Raw genomic sequence first — 8,084 nt, 5'->3', positions numbered from 1 at the left:
TATTATTATTTTTGGCATATGTAAAAGCCCTTTCACACCAAAAGAGAAATGAATAAGCCCCATGTAAATTCAGTGTAAATTAAATTATTGAATTCAATGCAAAACCATCAAATGTGAGCTTTTACACTGGGAATGTCAATTTACATTTTTAAATTTTAAATTATAAGACGACGTGTTCTTTCTCATTTCCGAAAACTACATTTAAGAGTATTTTACTGTAAAATTATATGAAATGTCCTATTAGATCTACTACAGTTTTCCACCATATACAGTAAGGAAACTTATTGTTATTCTGCCTCAATTATTTCCTGATTTGCTGCTCATTAATAGTTAGTAAGGTAGTTAAAAATAAAAATAAAATACACATTTAATTGCGTAGATGCTATCATTAACATACATACCTGAGAGGTTCCTATGACTTCCAGCCATTGTTGTTTGATAGCTGACAGAATTTGGCATTTACTGGCTGTACAAATTAATACGAAATCCCCACCTTGTGAAATACTTGTTTTCTAATGAGATGGGGGTTTAGACGATACGGAAAGCTTGTGCATTTTCCATCAGTAGCTAGAACATGTGTTTCTACTCTGCATTTACACCAGAGTAATGCAATCTCTTCACATCTGCCAGAAAAGAGGTGGATGGAAAGTGATTATTATTCATGACATGCACAAAAAGAAAAAGACAGACACAAGTGTTTGGCTTCATTGATCAGATAATGTATTTCCCACCGTAGTATGTCATTGACAGCATGACATTAGCAAAGTTTTTCCTATATAGACACCTGGAAGAGTGTTTTGCAGATGGAATGAAAGTGAAGACATTTTTCAGTGAGACTTCTCTCTGGAGACCAAAATAGCGGGGGAAAATGGATTGCACACAGTGAAAAACAGAGGACAGTTTCAAGATGGCCTAGATTTACAGGAGTTCACTGCTTGAGTTCCTACCCAGAATTCAGAAATCATTCTGAAATGCTGCTTAACTCCACTACATCAGATTACAGGAATTTGCCGGAAGGCATATGTTCAATAAAACACATTAGATACACATTAGTCTTTTTATGTCCACAGCCAAAGAGGATTATTTTATTATTTTTATTATCAATCATTGTTTAAAGGGAACATTTCAATCCTGCAAGGGAATTTGTCCATTTCCATTTGATGGAATTTCATGTCTTAAAATAGATGGGATGGGACAAGAAATTTGAGAGATATAATGTAAGAGCTTAACTTCTTATCCATCCAGTGTTTTTTTACATATGGATGTAGCATCCTACTTACTGACGGGCTCCAGGAAAACACCACTAAAACACAAAGCAGTCATTACATACATAAATCGCATGCAATAAATGTATAGACTGTATCCACTGTGTTGATAACAGATTGGAAAATAGGTTGCCTTATGGTTATGGTCTAGGCAGCATATTCATTCTTTAAAGTAACAGTTCACCCAAAAATGAAGTGTACCTACCCTCAGGACATCAAAGATGTAGAGTTTGTTTCTTCATTGGAACAGATTTGAAGAAATCCCCAGTGGATTCTCTGTAGTGAATGGGTGCAAACAGCTGATAAAAACAGCACGATAATTCTTGCGACTCCAGTCCATCAGTTAACGTCTTGTGAAGTGAAATGCTGTGTTTGTAAGAAACAAATTCATCATTAAGACATTTTTTTACTTTAAACCATTGATTTCAGCTAAAATACTAGTCCTCTATCCATAACAACACTTGCACCAGTGAAAAGTCTGAATCAGTTGAATCTGAAAAATATGTAGGTGGATTCTTGATGTGAGAGGACAACAAAAGAAGCGTTACGCATTATGGGCTTGTATTTTGGTTTAAAGTTGAAACATCTTGATGGATTTGTTTATTATAAACAAGCTTTTCACTTCACAAGATGTTAATTGATGGACTGGGCTTGTGTGGATTACTTGTGAATTATTGTGATGTTTTTATCAGCTGTTTGGACTCTCATTCTGACGGCACCCATTCACTGCAGAGGATTCATTGGTGAGCAAGTGACATAATGCTAAATTTCTCCAAATCTGTTCTGTTTAAGAAACAAATTAATCTACATCTGGGATAGCCTGAGGGGCTATAAAAAAATCGGCTAATTTTTTTGCCAATTTTAACTATTCCTTTAAATAACAATATCCTGTATTAAAGTAGTTAATGAAGAGAGCTATCAAAGTGCAGTCTGAGCTGTATTTAATTTATTAATATTTAAAGTTTTTAATTTAATTATATTTTTTATATCTAATAATTTAATATAACATAAAATATAATATTTTATTACAATTTATTTTATTGATCATTTAATCACAAAAATTTCAGTGGAGATTTATTAGAGCAGCTATGCAATATGAATATGTATATAAGCAAGTACAGTGCAGTAAGTGTCAGAGCAACTTTCTGGTGTGCCATCTCTGTGATGGGCCTCTTGTGCATCATTTTTTTAGGCACATGCACCTCCCTACTACCTCTATTAATAGTGTTCCTTATCATTTACTAATGAACAGCCTGTAGTCATTGCATGAATTGACATTTTTATTTGTTTTCATAATTTTCCAAAAGAAAAAAAGGGAAAATTCATGCGAACACCAGAGCCATCTCATCAAAGCACTTAAGAGATCATGCCACTTAAGTCCCATCTTTCACCATCTGCAAGCAAGACATATCAAGTCCAAAAGAAAAAAAAAGAACACATGGAAAGATATAAAACACAAAAAAAAGATAAAAAGAAGAAGAAAAAAATCGCACACTAACAAGTTTTGTTGTTTACAGCTTCTGAAGCTGCCAATAGCTGTCCAGAAAATCAGATTTGCATAGTGTCAATGTGCTAGTGATAAATATGAACCAGGATTGTAGCAATAGTCAAGTTTAGTTTCAGCTTTTTAAAAAATTTTTCTCTCAATATCTAATAGTCCTGATAAAAGTGTAACACACTACAGCAGTTGTATTGCTCTGTTTTTTTTTCTCTTAGAAGTGCTACTTGCATGCCATTAATCGCAGAAACATGTCCAGTTGATTGTCACCTGTCAATGAATTCATATTGAATTCCTTCATAAAGCCCCTGCCCACTCAGCTTAATGCACATTATATAACACTGGCAGTTAGAGATATATCATAATTTAAACATCCCCTACCACTCAGTGGTGGAGTCAATCACATGGGAAAAATAAAATACAAAGACATTTACAGTGGCTATATAAACTAAATGTCCTACCTAGGTCAAAAAAAAAAAAAGAGCTAGACTACAGTACAAGAAAAACTACTGGTAAACCATGAAAATGGCTGGCCAAACAAAAACAAACAAAACCACTTCACATATATAAATATATTACACTAATTACATAAACCAAAGAGTGTGACGGAGTGGAGGCACACAGAGAGACATTTGTAAAACACTGATCAGGCTGGCCAGCACTAAGAGACAGTCACTCATTAAAGCTGAATTGTGTCATTTTGGATAGTTAAACACTTTCTCCAATTCGCAGTTTAATGGCAGAGAACTATAAGCAAGCGTACATTGGTTTCCCTGTAAACACTGTTGCTCTGTGGTGTTTGGGCACTGATCAGGCTGGCCAGCACTAAGAGACAGTCACTCATTAAAGCTGAATTGTGTCATTTTGGATAGTTAAACACTTTCTCCAATTCGCAGTTTAATGGCAGAGAACTATAAGCAAGCGTACATTGGTTTCCCTGTAAACACTGTTGCTCTGTGGGATTAGCTGACTGACCAATGGCAGAACAGTTTGAGATGGTTATTTTTGCAACTCCAATTCGTTGTACATTGCATGAGTCAACAGTAGAAGAGAGTACATCAGCACTGAATTTTGATTGTGTGGTCAACCAGGGGTCAGAAGGACTGTGGCCTTCTGTATAATCTGAAACAGTGAGTTAACAATGCCCAAGCCAAATAAATAGTGCTTTACAGCTCTCTTTACATGATTACAGGTGAATTAAATACACAAAATGCTATAGGACAAATGTCTCTGTACACCAAAGATGAAAAGCATGATGAATTTATATATATTTCATGTTTATATTTCTTGAAAAAGATATGACCATTTCAACACATTATATATTTCCAAAAAGCACTTTCAAGTCTTAAGATTGTCCTGGTCAGTTTGTCTGGAAATATGTTAATGGAGGTTTGCTGTCTTAAGTTCAAACACTGTAAAAGTCACAACTTTGTCTTTTCTTTAAACAACAACATGCAATACCATCAGTGACCACTGGGAGCAACACGTTTGCACCGTTGCCACGTCCCTTGAACATAATGTGCAACACAGCATAGCATAGGACATGTGCTGATCTCATGATTAAATGTCTGATTTAGTCCGAGAGAACTAGTTTCGGTGAGTTACGTGCCACACAAGTATAAAGTCTCTCTAGTTTTCCCAAAATATATGGCAGCATTACATATAGTTTCACTCACATTAAAGCACATTCTAAACTCTTTCTAAAGTTACTAAAAAGTCCTTTTGTTTCACATCAAAGTCTTTGTGAAGGGTGGATGGAACCAGCCGGCAGTTTAGTTTGAGGGGAGTGGATGTGACTGTCGGTAAGAGAGTGAAAAACAATGAGTTTACATTTACATGTTAAGACATATTGCACATAAAGCCTTTTTGTGGGTGTCTGAAGCCTTTTGGTTTTAGAATTAGTTCTATTGCACACATGCACACACACACAAATGTCCTTAATGAAATGTAGAAAAATGTTTTCCCTTTTTGATGTGTGAGGGAAAATATGGCATGGTGGTTATCCGTTCAACGTCATGGTGTGTAGACAAAAATGGCGACTTATGCCGATAAATCAGATATGACCAGCATGTCCATTTTATTTCCAATGTCTGAGGAGACCGTGAGCTCATCGGACTCGTAATCGTCGTCAAAAGATCTGCAAAAGCAAGCGTGCAACAGTTACACTTTATACTCCATATATAGATGGTATCTCATCTCTATGCAATGCAATGAACTCCATAGCGAATTCATTCCATTAGAGAGTGCATTGACTCACCCCTCTCGTAGCTGTTCATTGGCCGTCTCCTCTGCCACAAGAATCTCATACTCTTCGGCAGCATACTTGTCCCAGTCGGAGGGCTCTGGACCGTCACTATCCAAATCCTGATACACACGCATGTACAGTTACAGAACGCACTAACTAACGTACTAACAGAGATCATATTCAGCAGAGGGGACACAGATGTAACCCATCAAACTCTGACCTTCTGCACTGCAAAGGGATCTCTCTGCTCATGGTCCAGGTACTTCTCCAGATTGAAGAATGTGTCGTAGAATATATGTGCCATCCTGCAGCGCTTCAGATCTCGAAGAGTAATTTTACCTGCCAAGAGATGTCATTTGGTTACATTACACATACATTTATTCACTGGACAGGCACATTTAATCAAAGCAGATTCATGGAAATTGCAGGTAATTTATCAGTCTTATCTTACATAGACATTTCCACACTTGGCAGAAACTTTAATTTAAAGCTACATTTAGCTAATTCATGGTAGAGATGTGTATTGTCAGTTATGGGCTTTTAACTGAAACTCAATTGAGGAAATTGAGGGAGAAAGAGAAGGGAATTGAATCAGAATAGAACATGGGATTAGAGATTGTGTTATTTTTACTTTAGAGGTAACTTCATGTTTTGAATGAAGTTTATATGGGTGATATGATTGAGTGTATCAGAATAGGTTCTTTACCAGGGCATTCTGGTTTAACTAAGTCCAGCATCTGGCACAGGAGATCCTGGAAAGGCAGTGGTTCAATGCCCATCCCCTCCATGCGTTCACACTGCTCCTCATAGAAAAACTCCAGTTCAAACATGGACAGAACACCATCTCCATCCATATCCATACAGCGAAACCAGTACTCTATACTGAACAGAAAGAGTGATAATGTTATATATAGCAAATAAGTTAAGATATAGAACTAAAACCATGACAGCCCAAAAAGTAGCACAAACCTTCTTTATAAAGGTGCAACTTGGTTTTGATTTTTTGTCATAAATACCTTTTGTGCCAACTTTGGATAAAATGATCCCTATCTGTGTTCCAGAAGAGACACACTGCATAGTTTTTTAATATATAAATGAATTTATCAATACATCATAACACTTTTTAAAAACAAATATTCTCAACTGTGTTATTTTCAGTTTGCCTTTTAATTTTAGTTTAAATAATTTTGTTATGCGTGTTCATCAGTTTTTTTGTTCTAACTTTATTAAGTTTTAGTCATTTCAGTACTTATTTCAGTTAGTTGTAGATGTAATATTTCTATTTTTATGGTTAAGTTTATAAATAAGCTTTCCATTGATGTATGGTTTGTTAGGATAGGACAATATTTGGCCGAGATACAACTATTTGAAAATCTGGAATCTGAGGGTGCAAAAAAAATCTAAATATTGAGAAAATCGCCTTTAAAGTTGTCCAAATGAAGTTCTTAGCAATGCATATTACTAATCAAAAATTAAGGTTTGATATATTTACAGCAGGAAATTTACAAAATATATTCATGGAATATGATCTTTACTTAATGTCCTAATGATTTTTAGCCCATACAATGTATTTTTGGCTATTGCTACATATACCCCAGCGACTTGAGACTGGTTTTGTGGTCCAGGGTCACATATATGATTCATCCGTTTCATTACCTTGTGGGATTCTTTTTGTCCTCCTCTGAAATGAGGAACCAAACAAACTCAGCATAGCTCATTCTTCCTTCTCTCTGGACTGAGTTTCCCCTAGAAGAAAGAAACTTGTATCATAAGTCACATGTATACCCCCCAAAATCTCAGATACCACCATAGTTCTCCTCAGCAGCTCCTACCTTGTGACAGCTCCTGAGAACAGCCTCTCAATGATTCTGCTTGATGAGGCTTTCCAAAGAAGAACACAAAGCAGAAAGCCATTTCTCAGTACCATAAGACTGATGGAAAACTGAATGAGAGTCATCTAAAGTACTGCAGCAACATGAGTTCATATAAGGTATTGTTTACCCAGAAATGAGTAAATGCTGACAGAATTTTTGGGTGAACTATACTTTAAAAAGCGACAAAAGCTAACAAATGAGACTCATTCTGAGCAAAAACTGGTTCACTTTGTACTTACCATGGTCATTGTACCTGGCCAGGTCCTTGGGGTCGATGAAGAGGTCATGGTCAGTGTCCAGCTCCCAGAACTTACAGTAAATGACATAGAAGTGCTCATAAGAGAAATAATCTGTGATTTGATTAATGTCATCCTCTTCTTCCAGCAAGGCGAGAGTCTGGTGAAACAGAGAGAGTGGCTTTTGATGAAATAGTTCCTTCAAGTTTTGGAAACTGAATTGAATGGTAGCATTTAACGGTGTTCACCTGGAGGAAGTTGCTTCTCCTGAGCTCTGTCATGTTGATTTTGCCTGTCCAAGAGCGATTAACTGTGTAAAATATTCTTTGAATCACCTGGAGTTAGAGAGAGGACATCATGTAATTGAGGATGTTACTTTGTTTTTTACAAAGAAAGTGCTAGACCTAGACTAAAGTACTTGTTTAATCTCCAAAACACTGACATGCAAAGTAATTTAATTCTGTTTGAAAACACTCCATCTTTGAACAATAGATAATAAAAAGAATTGAATACTTTGGGGATTGAGGATAACCGTGATAAAAATAAATAAATACTGAAATCATGTTAATTCCACATATACAATAACCCAGAGCCAACATAGTAGGTGGCAGTTATGCACCTAAACGCTTGTCCCATCATAAAAAGGAAAAAAGAGGACGCCAATGACACAGTTTGTTGCTACTACTGCCACACAAAAATCATACTGAAAGAGATGACAGGCAAACTGTACTCCACCTGTAGCCGAGAAAAATTTGCTCTTTTTTAAACTTAAGCAAATTTTGCATGCTAGATGTACAGGGATACTTCACCCGAAAATTACAATTTTGTCATAATTTACTCATGTTGTTTCAAACCCAGGGATTAAAGCAAAAAAAATAAATATTTTGAATGAAAAATTTTCCTCAGCCAAACTCCATTTCACAGCCATACCTGTCACACACCCAGTTTAAGAGCAGTTTTTTCTTC

The 8,084-nt window shown here is 36.0% G+C and overlaps 1 pseudogene; it reads right to left on the bottom strand.

The window, feature by feature from the left end:
* Nucleotides 1–3,777: 3,777 nt before the first annotated feature.
* LOC107688492 (serine/threonine-protein phosphatase 2A regulatory subunit B'' subunit alpha-like) overlaps nt 3,778–8,084 on the bottom strand; it is a 111,755-nt pseudogene continuing 107,448 nt past the window's right edge.

This window comes from Sinocyclocheilus anshuiensis, unplaced genomic scaffold (assembly GCF_001515605.1).
Source record: "Sinocyclocheilus anshuiensis isolate Anshui unplaced genomic scaffold, SAMN03320099.WGS_v1.1 scaffold329, whole genome shotgun sequence".
In the NCBI taxonomy this organism is placed as follows: domain Eukaryota; kingdom Metazoa; phylum Chordata; class Actinopteri; order Cypriniformes; family Cyprinidae; genus Sinocyclocheilus; species Sinocyclocheilus anshuiensis.
This window is presented reverse-complemented; position numbering and strand designations above follow the sequence as displayed.